Source organism: Crotalus tigris, unplaced genomic scaffold, assembly GCF_016545835.1.
Source record: "Crotalus tigris isolate CLP2741 ecotype Arizona unplaced genomic scaffold, ASM1654583v1 scf7180000018181.196161, whole genome shotgun sequence".
In the NCBI taxonomy this organism is placed as follows: Eukaryota; Metazoa; Chordata; class Lepidosauria; order Squamata; family Viperidae; genus Crotalus; species Crotalus tigris.
This window is the reverse complement of record NW_024096869.1, coordinates 1-20982: the sequence shown is the minus strand read 5'-3', so window position 1 is coordinate 20982 and position 20982 is coordinate 1. Positions and strand designations below refer to the sequence as shown.

General features: G+C 45.9%; 2 long non-coding RNA genes across 2 annotated transcripts; one reads left to right on the top strand and one right to left on the bottom strand.

Moving 5' to 3' along the window:
• On the top strand, positions 1–17705 carry LOC120310423. Its single transcript, XR_005557347.1, has 3 exons — positions 1–70; positions 678–891; positions 17493–17705. It is a non-coding gene; the product is annotated as an uncharacterized LOC120310423 (long non-coding RNA).
• On the bottom strand, positions 5984–6348 carry LOC120310422. The gene is made up of 2 exons (XR_005557346.1): positions 6316–6348; positions 5984–6121 (listed from the first exon to the last, which is right to left on the bottom strand). It is a non-coding gene; the product is annotated as an uncharacterized LOC120310422 (long non-coding RNA).
• Positions 17706–20982: the final 3277 nt, after the last annotated feature.

Sequence of the window (20982 nt, the reverse complement as noted above, 5' to 3'; positions counted from 1 at the left end):
TTCCATCCCGGGGAGGTCGGTGTGTAAGACAGTGGAGGACTACTGCGCATGTGTGACTGGAAGTTGGCAGGTAAGGTTGATTTCCTTGTGTGGCTGCTATTCCTGCCTAAGGCTGCGTTCTGATGACTTTGCCCCTAAAACAACAACATAGTCTTTCATATCTTGGGAAAGCCTGACTTTTTTGCCCTCTTTTGGGCAAAGAAAGAGTAGGGCCTGAGGTTTTTAAGAAGAGATTTGACAACCATTTGTCTGAAATGGTACTATAGGCTTTCCTGCTGGACTACAAGACCTTCCAACTCTATTGTTGTTATTGTTGATCTCCCAAAGCAATTGCTCACTGTATTTTCTTCCACTGTTTAGAAGGAAAAACATAACAGAAAGGAGAAACTATTCTCCTTTTAGCCGTTGTTTTGTGGTTAATTCAGGGTTCGGGGGAAATTTGACCGGCTCCTCTGGTTCAAGCCTATGCTCCAGCTCAAAATATGGAGTTGTGTTGTTTTGAGGAGGCTGTGCCAATAGCAAGTGGGAGGTCTTGTGGCAGGATTTGATTCTCTTCACCCCAAGACCAGCTGGTAAAAGCAGGAAAGTTTGCCTTCTCATGGACACGTTCCATCATAAACCGATCAAGAATTCTGGTGATTTGTTATGATTCCTACAACTCAGTGCTTTTTTCTTAGGCCCTAGGAGTAGGTAACCCAAAACACTCGAAGAGCCACTTGGACCCATTTACAACGGAAAACATCTTTTATGACTCATGGACTTCTACTCCCAGAATTCCTGAGTCAGCATAGCTGGGCTAGCTAGCTCTCTCCTGCCCTTCCTGCTTCCTGCAGAGACGCAGCAAAAGGAGGAGTGCCATCCAGTAAGCTTTTTAGCTCATCGGAGAACACTGTGAGTCCACTCTCTTTTTTACACACACACACACACACACACACACAGAGAGAGAGAGAGAGAGAGAGAGAGAGAGAGAGAGAGAGGAGGGGGGAAGCACAAGTGCCTCTCTCTCTTCTGCAAATGGCAGAGGAGGCTGGGAGCCGCAGGGGAAGGCTCAAAGAGCCATATGCGGCTCCAGAGCCGCAGGTTGCTGACTCCTAGGGGCACTCAGAGTACACCTTTGATAAAGGAATATACATAATAAGCAAACACGTATAAAACTGAGTTTAGTCAAAGCAGCAAAGTCTGCCCTCTTGTGGCCAGTGTGTGCTGTAACGTTTAGCAAAGAAGCCCTGAAGTGGCTTATTTTTATTCTTTCATTTCCTTCCTTTGATGGAAGCTCAAAGCAGCCACAGAAGAGGCTGCTGGGAATACAAAAGATAATTGCAGAAGCTAAAATTTCATTTCTAATAGGGCACTGAGGAGGGCAAAACAGGGAATGCTGCCCTCCTGTAGCCAGGTAAGTCCATGGCATTTTTTTCCCCAAGGTACAGCAGAAAAGGTTACTGGATAGATTAAATATAGATTGGGTGTCAAACTCAATTTCACTGAGGGCCGCATCAGCATTGCAGTTGCTCGGAGGGGGGAGGGGGCTGGGTGGGTGTGGCCAGAGTGGGTGTGGCCTACTGGGTGGGTGTGCATGGAGTGGGTGTGGCCTACTGGGTGGGCGTGCCCAGTTCTACACCAGTCGCGTCAAGGGTGCCTGTGGGGGTCTGGGCAGGAACGGGACAGATCTGAGGGTCTCTGGCAGAAGAGGGTGGGACGGGGGCAAGTGCCAAGGCATGGTCCACTGGGGCAAGTACCAAGATGGCCACCACAAAATTGTACATTGGCTCCCAGCCGGCTGGGGCCAAGACAGCGGGCTCCCTCACTGTTTCCAGGATGGCTTCGTGGGCCACATGAAACCACTTTGCGGGCCGCATCCGGCCCCCGGGCATTGTGTTTGACATGTCTGATATAGATGATTAATAGGTGAGATAGATAATAGATGAGAGAGGGAGAGAGAGAGAGAGAAATCTAAAACATTTGTTATATAAAGCACAAAAAACTTCATTGGAAGTTTATTTTGGTAGAACCCCCAAATCCTTACAAAAGATGATCCTCGGTGATTTCGGCACAGGGCAGGAGCACAAGGTGCCTAACAGGTCCAAGCTCCTGACCGCAGGATCCCAAATATAGTGAAGGAAGACTCGAAAAATACTTTATTGTTCTGCATCATATCTTCCAAGCGTTACCCAGTTGCAACAGTTTGTACAACAATTCAAAACATAATACAGTCTTACAGATAAAATACATAAACGCATAATCCAATATTTTAAGGATAAAAAGTCACACAAAAATTACAAAAGCAATGATAAAATACCATGGGTTAAATAGTTCACTAATTTAAAATGACATTTTTGACAAAAGGTGAGGTGTAAAAGGAACCATAGTTGTCATCAAAAGATTTTTCTCAGAAGAAAGAAAACACAACTTCAGTGTTCAAATACATAAATATCACAACAGGTATCTCTTGGTGAAGAGATGGTGATAAGAAAGAATACATAAAAACAGGTAAAAGATAAAACTTGTCTACCATAAGCATCACAACTACTTAACAACAGTAAATCAGGAGTAAAACTCAGTTGTATTACAAAAAATAAATGTCAAACAGAAATTTCAGGAACAAAAAGACAAATGTGTGTGACAAAAGAAATCAAAATTCTTGAGGTGACCGCCATACTGTGTGTCATGTTTAATATTTATCAGTCAAAACATAACTTACACATTTTAAACAACAGCCGTGGATAAAATTATTCCAAATAGAAATCTTTTATCAATCACTGGCCACACCAGACATTAACAAGAGCGGTTGAGGTTTTCTGTCTGGTTCTAAGAACCATGGCTGTGGCTAAATTTATGCCAGGCAGAAAACTATAAAATCTATTATCAATCACCGGCACACCCAGCGTTAAAAAGGGCCATTGAGATGCTTTCTGGTTCTAAGAACGACCATCGTGCCTAAATTAAGCCAGGCAAGAAATCTACTCAGGATTTCAATGGCCACATCTTTAGCTGACTGTGTTCAGCAGGTCAGCGGTTCAAATCTCACCGGCTCAAGATTGACTCAGCCTTCCATCCTTCAGGGGTAGGTAAAATGAGGACCCAGATTGTTGGGGGCAATGTAAATATATATATACATTGCTTACTGGTATACACCGCTTAGAGAGTGCTTGCACTTAAAGCGGTATATAAGTCTCATAAATAAATAAATAAATAAATTTAAAAGGGTCACACAGATTTATTTTCCAGTTTGAGGACATAATGTTTCACTCTAGCAAAAAACTAGTTATTAATTTATAGAGATGGCAATACCTCGTATTAAAGTGTGTCACCAGGTTTACTTTTGGTTCCAAGAGATCTGGCTGCAGCTGACATTATTTCTCAGGGTATGAAGTTGGGAGGGAAGCGATTCAAAAGGATTCCCTTCCAGTTTGAGACTCAGCTAGGGCACCGGAGGAGGCTTGTAGTTGAGCGCTGTTGACTCCTCCAGTGTGACTCGCCCTGGCTGCTCACTCAGGTACTGAAAGGGTCTCCCTCCCAGGGTGGGTCTCACAGAGTGTGTGCTCAGAGGCTGGACGAGCCTGGGAGCGTCTGGCTGCCTACTCATTCAGTGTGAGTTTCACAGAGTAGTAACTCAGGGACTGGAAGACCCCTGTCAGGAGTGCCTTGGCATCACCTCTCTGAGTCAGGATGGCCTCAGCAGCAGTGCAGCCTTTTGCCCAAGAAATGCAGCCCATCAACTCACCCGTGCCCATTTACAGCCAGCTTTCCTCCTCCGCTGCCCTCCCGCAGCCATTCTCCACGGCCAGTGGGCCCTTGGCCCTCTGCCTGTCGCCCTTCGGCCCGGCCAATTCACCCAGATACCGTTTGTCCTGGGTCTTTGTCTGTACGGGACAAATAGCCCACAGCCAACTGGGTGGCAGGCAGGAGCCATGGTGCTGCGGGGGCAGCGTGCAATGAGCAATCCCAGGGGCTGGGGGGGGCAGTTGTGATGCAAGATTTTTTAAAGTGCTGTGGCTGCTCTGCATGTTTTGGGGCCTTGCAGCTCTGACCCCAGAATCGGAAGGAGGGGGACTGGCAGCAGAAGTAGCAGCCACCGGGGCCACTGGGGGGAGCAGTCAGACAAGAGTGTGTTGGGGAACGAGGGAGGGAGGGAGGGGCACCTCAAGGGGGCTTCACGAAGACAGCTTGACTTGCAACTCAAAGAGGGGAGGAGAAAGGCCGGAGCAGCTTCTGCTATAGCCAGGGAGGTGGGTTAGGGGGGCACACAGGCAAACAGCAAGGCCAGCGTGGCTTCTACCCACCCTTCCCTCCCACAACGGGTCACAGTTCCAACCCCCAAGCCCATGCCATTTGCCCTCCCTTCCCTCCCACGACGGCGCACGCAGTCCCATCAGCCCCAGCCCTTGCCATTTGCCCTCCCTTCCCTCCCACGACGGCGCACGCAGTCCCATCAGCCCCAGCCCTTGCCATTTGCCCTCCCTTCCCTCCCACGACGGCGCACGCAGTCCCATCAGCCCCAGCCCTTGCCATTTGCCCTCCCTTCCCTCCCACGACAGTGCAAGCACTCCCATCAGCCCCAGTCCTTGCCAGTTGCCCTCCCTTCCCTCTCAAGGTGCAAGCAGTCCCATTAGCCCACGCTTCCCTCCCATGACGCTCCAGTTCCAGCAGCACACCAGCCCTCTGTTTGCCTGTGTGCCCCCCAACCCGCCTCCCTGGCTGTGGCAGAAGCTGCTCCGGCCTTTCTCCTCCTCCCCTCTTTCGTTTGAGTTGCGAGTCAAGCTGTCTTCGTGAAGCCCCCTTGAGGTGCCCCTCCCTCCCTCCCTTGTTCCCCCAACACACTCTTGTCTGACTGCTCCCTCCAGTGGCCCCGGTGGCTGCTACTTCTGCTGCCAGTCCCCCTCCTTCTGATTCTGGGGTCAGAGCTGCAAGGTCCCAAAACATGCAGAGCAGAGCACTTTTTTAAAAAAATCTTGCATCACAGCTGCCCTCCCCAGCCCCTGGGGTTGCTCAGCGCATGCTGCCCCCGCAGCACCATGGCTGGGGGCTATTTGTTCCATATAGCCAAAGGCCCGGGACAAAGGGTGTCTGGGTGAATTGTCCAGGCCGAAGGGCGACGGGCAGAGGGCCAAGGGTCCACTGGCCGTGGAGAATGGCTGCGGGAGGGCAACGGAGGAGGAAAGCTGGCTGTAAATTGGCTGAGGCGAGTGGCAGGGGGCGAAGAAGGCATGACCAAGGGTCCATGCCTAAACATGGGGGGCGGTGCAGATGGAATCAGGAATAGTGCATCTCTTTTGTCTCTCTGGTTTCATGGACTGCAATGATCATGATCATCATTGACCAGTGAGGGAAGCGATCCAAAAGGATTCCCTTCCAGTTTGAGACTCAGTTGGGGAGCCTCAGGGACCGGAAGAGACTTCCAGCCGAGGGCTATTGATGCCTCCAGTGTGATTCGCCCTCGCTGCTCACTCGGGGACTGAAAGAGGGAGACTTCTAGTGTGAGTCTCAGAAAGTATCTGCTCATGGACTGAGTGAGTCTGGGAGCCGATAATTATCCACATCCATTCGGTGTGAGTGTCACACAAGCTCAGGGACTGAAAGACCTCTAAAAATGAGTCATCACTATTTACAGGATGGATTGGCATGTGGAATGCTTGTGTGGCCCTTCTCAAGTTCTAAGAAGTACAGCTGTGGCTAACATTACACTAGGCCAGAATACTAATTACTGTTTTAATAATCAGTGACCAAGCCTAGCAATAGAAAGGGCCATAGACATTTTCTTTTGGGTTTTAAGAACCATTGCCAGGCCTAACAGTAAGGAGGCAAGAAAAGTATGGAATCTTATGTACATCATGGAACACACCTAGAATGGGCTAAAAATACAACAGGCAAGAAAACGAGAATCCCTATTATGTAGCAATGGTCACAGATAGGATTAAAATGTGTAGTGTGGTGTGATCATGAAAGTGGCTTACATTTTCAGCGATTGTTCTAAAGGTCAGTTTTGACATAATTGGTGAAATAGCATTCTTGGTGGAGATCATGTTCATTCTTGCGTTCCATTCCTTCTTCCTCCTTTTTCACCATCAACACTGCAGGCTGACAAGTGAGTCTTCTGTCTTCTAGGATGGTGTAGAGTACATGCCTTTGAGATAAAAAAAATATTAACATTACTTCAGCTGCCACTGAGGTTTTACACTTAAGAAGGCACAATACACTGTGGTTACTATTACCTCAGATACCCCTACTTACCTAGGAAGAATGGACCATCAATTTTTTTTTGGGGGGGGGAACATTGACCTCCCTCCATATCCTAAAGCTTTGAAGAATACAACTTACCTTACAGCGTAGGAGGCGCCATCACAGCCAAAGGCTAATAGGGCTTGAGCTGCAGACATTTTCTTGCTGTCTTGGTTCTTCTTTTTTCTTTCTTCGCCTTTGTTTCTTCCTTCGCAGTGTCTCTTCTGAGGAACATTTGGCAACAGGGTGCAAATGTTCCTCCCCTCAATCTCAGTGACTCTAAAGCTATAAATTCTTTTCTAGATCAATGGCCACACCTAGCATTAAAAAGGGCCATTGAGGCTTTTTTTCTGTTTCTAAGAACCATCGCCATGGCTAGAATTATGCCAGGCAAGAAAGGTATAAAATCTATTATCCATCAACAGCCCCACTTAGAATTAAAAGGTCCATTGAGAGGTTTCCTTTCTGATTCTAAGATCCATCGCCATGGCTAGAATTATGCCAGGCAGAAAACTATAAAATCTATGATTAATCACTGGCCACGTTGGTCATTTAAATGGGCCACTGAGAGGTTTTCTTTCTGGTTCTACGAACCATAGCCATGGCTAAATTTACACCAGGCAGAAAACTATAAAATCTATTATCAAGCAATGGCCACACCTAGAATTAAAAGGTCCATTGAAACTTTCTTTCTGGTTCTAAGAACCGTTGCCAGGGCTTAATTTATGCCAGGCAAGAAAGATATAAAATCAACTATCTACAAGATCGTATTCATTTTTGATTTCCATTCCTTTTTCTTGTACTTTTACCATCAAAGCTGAGTCTTCTGTCTTCTAAGATGCTGTAGTACATGCCTTTGAAATAAAAAAAAAATCAATGTTACTTCAGCTGCCTCTGAGGTTTTACACCTAAGAAGGCACAATACACTGTGGTTACTATTACCTCAGATGCAGGTGTTACCCCTACTTACCTAGGAAGAATGGACCATCAATTTTTTTTGCTGGGAGGGGGAACATTGACCTCCCTCCATATCCTAAAGCTTTGAAGAATACAACTTACCTCACAGCGTAGGAGGCGCCATCACAGCCAAAGGCTAATAGGGCTTGAACTGGAGACATTTTCTTGCTGTCTTGGTTCTTCTTTTTTCTTTCTTCGGCTTTGTTTCTTCCTCCGTGTCTCTTCTGAGGAACATTTGGCAACAGGCGTGCAAATGTTCCTCCCCTCGATCTCAGGGACTCTAAAGCTACAAAATCTTTTGTACATCAACAGCCACACCTAGCATTAAAAAGGGCCATTGAGGTTTTCTTTTGGTTCTAAGAACCATCGCCATGGCCAGAATTATGCCAGGCAAGAAAGATATAAAATCTATAATCTATCAACAGCCACACCTAGCATTAAAAAGGGCCATTGAGGTTTTCTTTTGGTTCTAAGAACCATCGCCATGGCCAGAATTATGCCAGGCAGAAAACTATAAAATCTATAATCAATCAACAGCCACACTGGTCATTTAAAAAGGCCGTTGAGATTTTCTTTCTGGTTCTAAGAACCATCACCATGGCTAAACGTACGCCAGGCAGAAAACTATAAAATCTATTATTGATCAACAGCCATGCCTAGCATTAAAAAAGGCTATTGAGGTTTCCTTTCTGGTTCTAATAACCATTGCCAGGGCTTAATTTATGCCAGGCAAGAAAGATATAAAATCTATTATCTACAACATTATATTCTTCTTAATTTCCATTCCTTCTTCTTGTACTTTTACCATCGACACTGAGTCTTCTGTCCTCTAAGATGCTGTAGTACATGCCTTTGAGACAAAAAAAAAAAAATCAGCGTTACTTCAGCTGCCACTGGCGTTTTACTCCTATGAATGCACAATACACTGTGGTTACTATTACCTCAGAAGCAGGTGTTACCCCCTACTTACCTAGGAAGAATGGACCATCAATTTCCTAGGAAGAATGGACCATCCACTTCACTCCATATCCTAAGACTCTGAAGAATACAACTTACCTCACAGCGTAGGAGGCGCCATCACAGCCAAAGGCTAATAGGGCTTGAGCTGCAGACATTTTCTTGCTGTCTTGGTTCTTCTTTTTTCTTTCTTCGCCTTTGTTTCTTCCTCCGTGTCTCTTCTGAGGAACATTTGGTAACAGGCGTGCAAATGTTCCTCCCCTCAATCTCAGGGACTCTAAAGCTATAAAATCTTTTATAGATCAACGGCCACACCTAGCATTAAAAAGGGCCGTTGAGGCTTTCTTTCTGGTTCTAAGAACCATCGCCATGGCCAGAATTATGCCAGGCAGAAATCTATAAAATCTGTAATCAATCAACAGCCACACTGGTCATTTAAAAAGGCTGTTGAGATTTTCTTTCTGGTTCTAAGAACCATCACCATGGCTAAAATTACGCCAGGCAGAAAACTGTAAAATCTATAATCAATCAACAGCTGTGTCTAGCATTTAAAAGGGCTGTTGGGGAGGTTTCCTTTCTGGTTCTAAAAACCATTGCCATGGCTAAATTTACAGCTGGCAAGAAAGGTATTAAATCTATTATCTACAGTTCAGTTTTGATTTATGTGTGAAGTAGCATTCTTGATATTCATTCTTGCGTTCCATTCCTTCTTCCTCCATTTTCATCTTCTGTCTTCTAAGATGGTGTAGCAGAAGTCTTTGAGTTAAAAAAAATAGTATTACTTCAGCTGCCCCTGGAGTTTTACTCCGAAGAATGCACAAAGTACAGTGGTTACTATTACCTCAAGTGCAAGTGTTACCTTTCCTTATCTAGGCATAATGCAGAGGTTCCCAACCATTTGGGCACCAGGGAATGGTGCCATGGATAAAGGGTTTTCGCGGACCAGAGGGGGTATGGTTTTGAATACCTGCATCCTGAGGATGGAGTTTGCTTGTTTGTGTGGCCTGCTTGGTGGCATGGTGCGGTCCAGTGCTGGTCCACAGACTGAGGGTTGAGGACCCCTGGCATAATAGATCAACAAGTAGTGGAAGACCACCCACCTCCCTCCATATCCTAAGTCTTTGAAGAATACAAGACTCAACTAAACTTACCACACAGTGTAGGAGGCTCCATCACAGCCAAAGGCTAATAGGGCTTGAGCTGGAGACATTTTCTTGCTGTCTTGGTCTTCTTTTTTCTTTCTTCGCTTTTGTTTCTTCCTCTGCTGTGCACAGCAAGGGTTGTCTCTTTTGAGGAACATTTGTCAGCAAGAGTGCACTTGCTCTCCACTCAGTCTGCAAAGCTAAAAAAACTATAAAATCTTTTATAGATCAACAGCCACATGTAGCATTAGAAAAGGACTGTTGAGGTTTTATTTCAGGTTCTGAAAACCATTACCATGGCTAAAATTACGCCAGGCAAGAAAACCATAAAGTTTATAATCTATCAACAGACATGCCTAGCTTTAAAAGGGGCCATTGAGAGTCCCCCCCCAATTCTAAGAACTATTGCCATGGCTAAATTTACGCCTGGCAACAAATATTTAAAACTTTATTATCTACAATTCAGTTGTGATTGAGTTGGTGAAGTAGCATTCTTGATGGAGACCACATTCATTCTTGTGTTCTATTCCTTCTTCCTCCATTTTCACCATCAACACTGCAGGCTGGCAGCTGAGTCTTCTATCTTCTAAGATAGTGTAGTAGAAGCCTTTGAGTTAAAAAAAATAGTATTACTTCAGTTGCCCCTGGAGTTTTACTCCTAAGAATGCACAAAGTATAGTGGTTACTATTACCTCAGATGCAGGTGTTACCGTTCCTTATCTAGGTATAATGCAGAGGTTCCCAACTGTTTGGGCACCAGGGAATGGTGCCGTGGATAAAGGGTTTCCACAGACCAGAGGGGGGGGGGTTGAATACCTGCATCCTGAGGATGGAGCTTTGCTTGTTTGTGTGGCCCACTTGCTGGCATGCTGCAGTCCGGTGCTGGTCCACAGACCAGGGATTGGGGACCCCTGGCATAACGGATCAACAAGTAGGGAAGACCACCCACCTCCCTCCATATCCTTTGAAGAATACAAGACTAAACTAAACTTACCTCACAGCGTAGGAGGCGCCCTCACAGCCAAAGGCTAATAGGGCTTGAGCTGGAGACATTTTCTTGCTGTCTTGGTCTTCTTTTTTCTTTCTTTGCTTTTGTTTCTTCCTCTGCTGTGCACAGCAAGGGTTGTCCCTTTCGAAGAACATTTGTCAGCAAGAGTGCACTTGTTTCTCCACTCAGACTGCAAAGCTAAAAAAACTATAAAATCTTTTGTAGATCAACAGCCACACCTAGCATTAGAAAAGGGCTGTTGAGGATTTATTTCAGGTTCTGAAAACCATTGCCATGGCTAAAATTATGCCAGGCAAGAAAACCATAAAGTCTATAATCTATCAACAGCCATGCCTAGCTTTAAAAGGGGCCATTGAGAGTCCCCCCCCCAGTTCTAAGAACCATCGCCATGGCTACATTTATGCCTGGCAACAAACATTTAAAACTTTATTATCTACAGCTCAGTTGTGATTGAGTTGGTGAAGTAGCATTCTTGATGGAGACCATATTCATTCTTTTATTCCATTCCTTCTTCCTCCATTTTCATCATCAACACTGCAGGCTGACAACTGTGTCTTCTGTTTTCTAAGATCGTATAGTAGACGCCTTTGAGATTAAAAAAAAATATCAATGTTACATCAGCTGCCCCTGGAGTTTTACTCCTAAGAATGCACAATACACAATGGTTACTATTAGCTCAGATGCAGGTGTTACCATTCCTTATCTAGGCATAATGCAGAGGTTCCCAACCTTTTGGGCACCAAGGACCGGTGCCGTGGAGAAAGGTTTTCTGTGGACCAGAGGGGGGGTGGTTTTGAATACTGCCTGAATCCTGAGGATGGAGCTTTGCTTATTTGTGTGGCCCACTTGCTGGCATGCTGCGGACCAGTGATGGTCCACCGACCAGGGGTTGGGGACCCCTGGCATAATGGATCATCCGCCTCCCTCCATACGCTGAGACTTTGAAGAATACAAGACTCAACTAAACTTACCTCACAGTGTAGGAGGTGCCATCACAGCCAAAGGCTAATAGGGCTTGAGCTGGAGACATTTTCTTGCTGTCTTGGTTCTACTTTCTTTCTTCTTCTTTCTCTTTGGTTTCTTCCTCTGCCATGCTCAGCGTGCGTCGTCTCTTTCGAGGAACATTTGGCAGAAGAGCGCAACTTGTTCCTCCGCTCAATCTGCAAAGCTAGGAAACTATAAAATCTTTTATAGATCAACGGCCACACCTAGCATTAGAAAGGGGCCATTGAGGTTTCCTTTCTGGTTCTAAGAACCATTGCCATGGCTAAAATTATGCCAGGCAGAAAACTATAAAATCTATTATTAATCACCGGCCATGCTGTTTATTTAAAAGGGCCATTGAGGTTTCCTTTCTGGTTCTAAGAACCATCGTCATGGCTAAAATAATGCCAGGCAGAAAACTATCAAATCTATTATAGATCAAAAGCCACACCTAGCATTAAGAAGGGCCATTGAGGTTTTCTTTCTGGTTCTAAGAACCATCACCATTGGCTAGAATTATGCCAGGCACAAATCTATAAAATCTATTATTAATCACCGGCCACACTGATCATTTAAATGGGCCGCTGAGGTTTCCTTTCTGGTTCTAAGAACCATCACCATGGCTAAAATTATGCTAGGGAAAAAAGGTGTGAAATCAAATATCAATCATAATACCAGGTAGCAGCCAGAATATATAATGAAAACTCTTTAATTTCACAATAAATTCAAAGACCTAACCATAGTTACAGTTGGGAAACTGACTATCCTAGACCAGGGATAGGCAACCTTGGCTCTTTTATGACTCGTGGACTTCAACTCACAGAATTCCTGAGCCAGCCATTCTGGCTCAGGAATTCTGGGAGTTGAAGTACACGAGTCATAAAAGAGCCAAGGTTGCCTACCCCTGTCGTAGACCAAGCAATGTCCAAAAACATTAATAAATTTCTAGGAGACTGTCACTCTGACAAATTAGCCATGAATAGACAGACAGAAACAATATGTACCCACTTTGCAAAAAAGACAACACCTCTTCACCAGCAATCCACACTGAGATATGCATAGATTAACACTATGATTAACATCAGACCAGCAATCAAGAAGTAAACAATGTCCTAATCAAGGAACTGCCAAAGACGCTAACAACAAATAGCACAACAAAGAACCTCCAAGACCATTTTTTTAAAAAACTGCTAAAGCAAGCCTTAGGGCAGTGATGGCGAACCTTTTAGATCTTTTAGAGTGTCCAAAAGCCGCCCTGCCCCAGCTCTCGCCCGCCCGCCTCCCCATCGCACTCTGCCATCCCGCAGGGCCACCTACCGCCTCCATGGCCCGTCGCAGATCTCCCAGGCGGTCCTGCAGTGCCATGGCAGCCACGCCTTCTGCCTGCGCCCCACAGCATCATCTGCATGCGACAGGGTGCGAGGGCGGAGTCTTGTCCCCACTGCCCGGCTGCCATGTCCTTGGCTGGGCTGCTGCGCACGGGCCACACCCAGGGGTGATTCTCCTCCGGGGGTCTGCTGGAGAAGAGGGGGCCGCGGGGGGAGGTGGGGCTGGGGCGAAGGCGCGCGTGCCCATAGAGAGGGCTCAGAGTGCCACCTCTGTCCCACGTGCCATAGGTTCGTCACCACTGCCTTCGGGTAAATTTCAGCAAGGCCCAAACAGTACTGGCCAGGCTTCCTCAATTTCATGATACACCGAAGAGTGAATTAAACCATCTGTCTTACTGTTGATGTCTTCGTCTACAGGTCATTTTGGAATTGTGCCTTGAAAGTCAGCATTACTTCAGTTGGAACTGGGGTTTTACTCCTAAGAATGCACAGACACAGGGGTTACCCTTACTTACCTAGGCATTACTGGAAGACCATCCACCTCCCTCCATATCCTAAAGCAGGGGTCTCCAAACCTGGCCCTTTTATGACTTGTGGACTTCAATTCCCAGCATGCTGGCTGAGGAATTCTGGGAGTTGAAGTCCACAAGTCATAAAAGGGCCAAGTTTGGAGACCCCTGTCCTAAAGCTTTAAAGAATATAAGACTCAACTAAACATACCTCTCAGCGTAGAGGGTGCCATCACAGCTGAAGACTAAGAGGGTTTGCGCTGGAGACATTTTCTTGCTCTTTTTTTCTTCTTTTTTCTTCTTTCTCCTTTGTTTCTTCCTCAGTCGTGCCCAGCAACGTTGTCTCTTTCGAAGAATATTTGGTAGAAGAGTGCACTTCCTCTGCTCAGTCTGCAAAGCTACAAAACTATAACATCTTTTACAGATCAATGGCCAACCTAACATTAAAAAGGGCCATTGATGTTTTCTTTTTGGTTCTATGAACCATTGCCAAGGCTAAATTTCCAGACCAACAATCAAGAAGTAAACAATACCCTAATCAAGGAGCTGCCAAAGAAGCTAACAACACATAGCGCAACAAACAACCTCCAAGACCATTTTCGCTAACACTGAAAGGAGCCACTAGAACAGTGATGGCGAACCTTTTAGAGACCGAGTGCCCAAAAACTTGCCCCGACCCCGCTCCACCCCTCCATCCCCACCCCCCACCCCCCGCCCACAGGACCACTTACCGCCTCCATGGCCCTCCGCAGATTGCCCAGGCAGCCCAGCAGCACTATGGCAGCCACGCCCTCTGCCCGCGCCCTGCAGCATCAACTGCATGATGGGGTGTGAGGGCAGAGTCTTGTCTACGCTGCCTGGCTGCCATGTCCTTGGCTGCGCTGCTCCGTGTGGGCCACGCTCGAGGGCGAGTCTCCTTCAGGGGAGCTGCTGGAGAGGAGGGGGTCGCAGGGGGAGGCAAGGCTGGGGCAACAGCACATGTGCCCACAGAGAGGGCTCCGAGTGCCATAGGTTCGCCACCACTGCACTAGAACATAAACTGGGAACAAACTGCACTACAACAGGGGTGTCAAATTGCCGGCCCATGGACCGGACAGGTCACGTGGAAGCCACGCCCACCCCATTGCCGGCAAGGGCAAAACCAGCCCGATGCGTTGCATGACGTCACATGACGTCACGAGTTTGGACATGCTTGGTCTACAAGAAAACCGCCAAGCTCAGAGAGCACCAAAGACACCTCATTTCAACTGTTAACCACAAATATTCTTCTTTATTGGTATTCCTCATATTAAAATGCATCACCAGGTTTACTTTTGCTTCTAAGAAGTCTGGCTGGTATTGGCATTATTTCCAAGGGTGTGAAGGTGGGAGGGAGGTGATCCCAAAGGATTCCCTTCTGGCTTGAGTCTCACTGAGGGAGTCCTCAGGTACTGGAGGAGGCTGGTATCTGTCTGATTCTAAGATCTACAGCCAATAGCTAAAATTGTCTTGGGTCAGAAATTTTTTGCTACTTTTTAGACATGTTTGTCACAGTTATGACTGCTCTTTTTACCCTTGATACTTTGTAATGTTTAAAAAAAAAAACTTTGCTAAAGCAAGTCTTAAGATAAACTTTAGCAAGACCCAAAGATTTTTGCAGTAGTTAACATGTTGCAAACAGTATCTGCCAGGCTTCCTCACTTTCATAATACACTGGAGAGTGAATTAAACCATCTGTCTTACTGTTGATGTCTTCTTCTTCGTCTACATGGATTCATGCCTTTGAAATTAAAAAAAAAAAAATCAACATCACCAAATGACCATGGATGTTCAGAGGTTAGAAAAGCAATCAGTCAAAGGGGTTTTATGTGTTTTATCCTACTTGTCAAAGAAGGCAAGATACAATAACTTGTAACATTGCTCCCTTAAGCCACTAGCCTGTTTTCTACATGTTTTGCTTCTTTTAAGGCAGAGGTCTTCAAACTTAACCCTTTTATGACTTGTGGATTGGCCCGCTGGCTGAGGAATTCTGGGAGTTGAAGTCCACAAGTCATAAAAGGGCCATGTTTGAAGACCCCTGGACTTCAACTCCCAGAATTCCTCAGCCAGGCACGCTAGCTGAGGAATTCTGGGAGTTGAAGTCCACAAATAGACCCCCGGACTTCAGCTCCCAGAATTCCTCAGCCAGGCACGCTGGCTGAGGAATTCTGGGAATTGAAATACAGAAGTCATAAAAGGGCCACATTTGAAGACCCTTGGACTTCAATTCCCAAAATTCCTGAGCCAGCCATGTTGAGGGGAAAGGGAAGTTTCCAAGCTGAGCCATGCTGGATCAGGAATTCTGGGAGTTGAAGTTCACAAGTTATAAAAGAGCCAAGGCTGCCTACCCCTGCGCTAGTTTCTTGTCTTGTTAACTTGTTAAACTATAGGGTTTCCTGCCTGAGCAGAGAATTGGACTAGATGACCTCTAAGATCCCTTCCAACTTTATTATTATATATTTTACTTTTAGGGGCTTGTGCGTTGATTAAAATTACCTCAGATTCCAAAAAAATTACTTTATTCCTAAGAGGAAAGTCAGTTCCTGAGATAATTTTACCTTTAAAGCTAATTTTAACTCCTATTCACCTTTGCTGGTTTGGTCCCTTTAAAAAGGACATGGCTGAGATTAGCTCAGGTTCCATCAAAATTTTATTCTAAGAACTTGAATTCTTGGCTAAAATTACCCCAGGAATTCACTTTATTCCTAAGAAGAAAGTCAGTTCAAGAGATAATTTTACCTTTAAAGCTAATTTTAACTCCTATTCACCTTTGCTGGTTTGGTCCCTTTAAAAAAGACATGGCTGAGATTAGCTCAGGTTCCATCAAAATTTTATTCTAAGAACTTGAATTCTTGGCTAAAATTACCCCAAGAATTCACTTTATTCCTAAGAGGAAAGTCAGTTCCTGAGATAATTTTACCTTTCAAGCTAATTTTAACTCCTATTCACCTTTGCTGGTTTGGTCCCTTTAAAAAGACATGGCTGAGATTAGCTCAGGTTCCATCAAAATTTTATTTAAGAACTTGAATTCTTGGCTAAAATTACCCCAAGAATTCACTTTATTCCTAAGAGGAAAGTCAGTTACTGAGATAATTTTACCTTTGCTAATTTTAACTCCTATTCACCTTTGCTGGTTTGGTCCCTTTAAAAGGACATGGCTGAGATTACTCAGGTTCCATCAAAATTTTATTCTAAGAACTTGAATTCTTGGCTAAAATTACCCCAAGAATTCACTTTATTCCTAAGAAGAAAGTCAGTTCCTGAGATAATTTTACCTTTAAAGCTAATTTTAACTCCTATTCACCTTTGCTGGTTTGGTCCCTTTAAAAAGGACATGGCTGAGATTACCTCAGGTTCGACCAAAATTTTAAGAACTTGACTAGTATTATTCTAAGACACAGCGGTTTGCGTTATTCCCGAGCGAAAGACTGAGATAAGTATCTTTAGCGACCTATGGGTTTTGGAGTCCTTTGAATAAAACACCGTTGAGCTACCACTGGCGTTTTACTCGTAAGAATACACGCCGTGGTTAAAATTATCACAGGTGCTATCCTGACTCCTCGAGAACAATAAGCTATTAATTAGCTAACGAACTCGCGCCCCCCTCCGCATCCCTAAAAGGTAAAAAAAGTCTCCGCCAGAATTACCTCAAAGCTCAAAAGGCCCTGCCCGACCTCGAGCTCGAGGACTTGAGCCGCGGGAGAGCCGGAGAGAGACATTTTTGCCCTCCGGAGCCCCGCAGCAAAAAGGAAAAAGTCGGCAGGCTCCTCAGGCTGAGAGCCAAAAGAAAAGCGAGCGCACTGCAGAGGCACGAGACGCCGCTATCACCTCTCTTCTGAGGAAAGAGACGCGGTAGCGGCGTCGGCTGCCTCTGCAGCGCGCTCGTTTTTCTTTTTGCACTCAGCCTGAGGAGCCCGCCGACTTTTTAAATGCCCCCGCCTCTCGGAGAGGGGAGAGGCCGCTCAGCCAATCCGAGAGAAGCGTTTCCGGAGCAGCCAATCACGAGCGAGATGGGCATGCAGACAGGAGCCCACGAGGCAGTCTGAGTGCGCTGGGCGGGAAAGGCGCGCGCTCTTTCCCGCCCAAACACAGGTGCGAACGCTTGGCTATTTTCCCAGCTCGCGCAGCGGTTGCCATGGAGATGGCCACGGCGCAGGAAGCTGCTCATCACGGTCAGGTATGCCTCGGCCCGCACAGGTGAAGATAATTAGACTGCGTAATGCCTCCTCCTCGAGCCTTCGCCCTGCCCGGGGACCCTTTGGACTACAAATCCCATTCGTCACGCAGCCTTGTGCCTGAGAGGCTGCCTCCCACCACCTCCCTCTCCCGTTGCAAAGGCCCAGTTTTTAAAATATCCCCATCATTTTTGCAGCTGTGCTTTTTAGGATTGAGAGAACAGAGGGCGACTTGGGCTTCTACTGGATTACAAGTCCCATCAGCCACCTCTGGGGTGCTGATGGGGATCGTCCCTTCTTCCAACAGAGAACTTTATCTTGTTGAGCAGGAAAATGCTTAAAATGCTGTTTTAAAAAAAACTGAAAATTTTATAAATGCAAAATAAAATAAAGATTACATGCAGAATTTAGGAGATGCTTTCCATTTTTTTTGCTGCAGAGAGATATTCTGTTAAATTCTAGTTGGAACTTCAGGTCTCTTATTCTGTTGCTTTGCTTGGGTTATGCTTATGCTTATGCTCCCACCGCCTGTTTCCTGGGAGAGGGGAAGTTATTTATTTTATTAACGGTATTAACACCTTATTAATAGGGCCAGGGGAGGCCCGTTTGCTGCAACGCAGGCGCGGAAGAAGAAATCTGCTTCAAAAGTATAAAAAATAAATGCAGTTTATTTTGAAAATGTGTATAACCTATCGTTCCCTTCTAGGTTTATCATTTAAAGGATGGATAAAAGGGATGAGACGTGAGAAGTTGCAACTAATGGCTTTTATTATTTTGTTTGCCGTCCATCTAACTTTGTAGACCTTCCTCCAAAACAAGTCAGGGTTAGGACGGATAGGAGATTCCTTCCTTTCCTCTCCAGGTTGCCGTAAACAGCCCACCCACCGCCCAGAGGTAAGAGAAAGGAAAAGCAGGTCTCTCTGGGGGCAGCAGGAGACCCGGGTCTTTGCAGAGTCCGGCTTGCAATTTTGCTAACTTCCCCCAGTCACGACTGCATCGACTGATGTAGCGGCCAAGAGGAAGGGTGGGGACGCCTGCCGGATGAAACCTTTAGCCTTTTTGGAAAAGGCAGTGGAGAAAGGAGGTCACTGGATTTCCAGCCTAGAGCCTCCGCCGTATGGGTGACTCCCCACCCCTTGCTGTGGCTGTTAAGAAGGAACTGGGAGAAAACAGGTAAGTTGTCCTTGAGGATTTCCCCCCCCCCTTTTTGCCACTTTCAGTGAGGTTAAGGTTTTTCCTTTTAAAGAGACAGGGATGGAAATGGAGTAAGGTTGGGAGCCCAGTAAAAACCCCAAGAGGAAGCGGGAAACAGGGTGGGAGGTTGCGATCGCCACCGCTCCTCTCAATATTGCAGTTTTGGTGGGAAATAGCGGGAGGGACCTCTCCAAGGGCCTTCCCACTAGCAGAGCTTGGCAGTCTACTGGAAAGGGCCTTTTCTGGCACACCTGGCAGGCCGTGCGACAGAATCTTTGGGTGATGCTCACGGGCCCCGCTTTCTGGGCATTTAGGGACAAGGTAAGAACGCATCTCTTTGGCTGAGCTTTTGATTTCTGAGCAATCCTCTAGTGTAATTTTAAGAGCGATTTCAATTGCGTTAACGTGGTTTGTAGATTACAGCGTTAGCGTTTTATGAAGCACTTTGATGACAGAAGAAACAAAAATTGCCAACAAACTCAGAGTGCTTGGGTATTGTTAGGAGGGCACTGACTTTTATAGGCTGCCTTATCTATGTTTCCTGGTAAAATACATGGGAAAATCCCATTGGAGGAAAATTCCACTTAGGGTTAGGGTTAGGTCACCGTGAACTCCTAGAGCAAAATGGACATGCCAACAAACTCGGAGTGCTTGGGTATGGTTAGGAGGGCACTGACTTTTCTAGGCTGCCCTATCTATGTTTCCTGGTAAAATACATGGGAAAATCCCATTGGAGGAAAATTCCACTTAGGGTTAGGGTTACGTCACCGTGAACTCATAGAGCAAAATGGACATCGCCAACAAACTCGGAGTGCTTGGGTATGGTTAGGAGGGCACTGACTTTCTAGGCTGCCCTATCTATGTTTCCTGGTAAAATACATGGGAAAATCCCATTGGAGGAAAATTCCACTTAGGGTTAGGGTTACGTCACCGTGAACTCCTAGAGCAAAATGGACATTGCCAACAAACTCGGAGTGCTTGGGTAGGGTTAGGAGGGCACTGACTTTTCTAGGCTGCCCTATGTATGTTTCCTGGTAAAATACATGGGAAAATCCCATTGGAGGAAAATTCCAGTTAGGGTTAGGGTTACGTCATAGTGAACTCCTAGGGCAAAATAGACATCGCCAACAAACTAGGAGTGCTTGGGTATGGTTAGGAGAGCAATGATCTTTCTAGGCTGCCCTATCTATTTTTCCTGGTAAAATACATGGGAAAATCCCATTGGAGGAAAATTCCACTTAGGGTTAGGGTTACATCACCGTGAACTCCTAGAGCAAAATTGCCATCGCCAACAAAAAACTCGGAGTGCCTTGGGTATGGTTAGGAGTGCACTGACTTGTTAGGCGCCTTATCTAGTTTCCTGGTAAAATACATGGGAAAATCCCATTGGAGGAAAATTACACTTAGGGTTAGGGATACGTCACCGTGAACTCCTAGAGCAAAATGGACATCGCCAACGAACTCGGATGTGCTTGGGTATGGTTAGGAGAGCACTGACCTTTCTAGGCTGCCCTATCTTATTTTTCCTGGTAAAATACATGGGAAAATCCCATTGGAGGAAAATTCCACTTAGGGTTAGGGTTACGTCACCATGAACTCCGAGAGCAAAATGGACATCGTCAACAAACTTGGAGTGCTTGGGTATGGTTAGGACGGCACTGACCTTTCTAGGCTGCCCTATGTATGTTTCCTGGAAAATACATGGGAAAATCCCATTGGAGGAAAATTCCACTTAGGGTTAGGGTTACGTCACCATGAACTCCTTGAGCAAAATGGACATCGCCAACAACTAGGAGTGCTGGGTTATTTTTTGGTTAGGAGAGCACGCCTTTCTAGGCTTGCCTATTATTTTTATGGTAAAATACATGAGAAAATCCCATTGGAGGAAAATTCCACTTAGGGCTAGGGTTACGTCACCTTGAACTCCTAGAGCAAAATGGACATCGCCATCAAACTCGGAGTGCTTGGGTATGGTTAGGAGGGCAATGACTTTTCTAGGCTGCCCTATGTATGTTTCCTGGTAAAATACATGGGAAAATCCCATTGGAGGAAAATTCCACTTAGGGTTAGGGTTACATCACTGTGAACTCCTAGAGCAAAATGGACATCGCCAACAAACTCGGAGTGCTTGGGTATGGTTAGGAGAGCACTGACCTTTCTAGGCTGCCCTATCTTTTTTCCTGGTAAAATACATGGGAAAATCCCATTGCAGGAAAATTCCAGTTAGGGTTAGGGTTACGTCACCGTGAACTCCTAGAGCAAAATGGACATTTCCAACAAACTCGGAGTGCGTGGGTATGGTTTGGAGGGCACTGACTTTTCTAGGCTACCCTATGTATGTTTCCTGGTAAAATACATGGGAAAATCCCATCGGAGGAAAATTCCACTAACTGTTAGGGTTACGTCTCCATGAACTCCTAGAGCAAAATCGACATCGCCAACGAACTCGGAGTGCTTGGTATGGTCAGGAGAGCACTGACCTTTCTAGGCTGC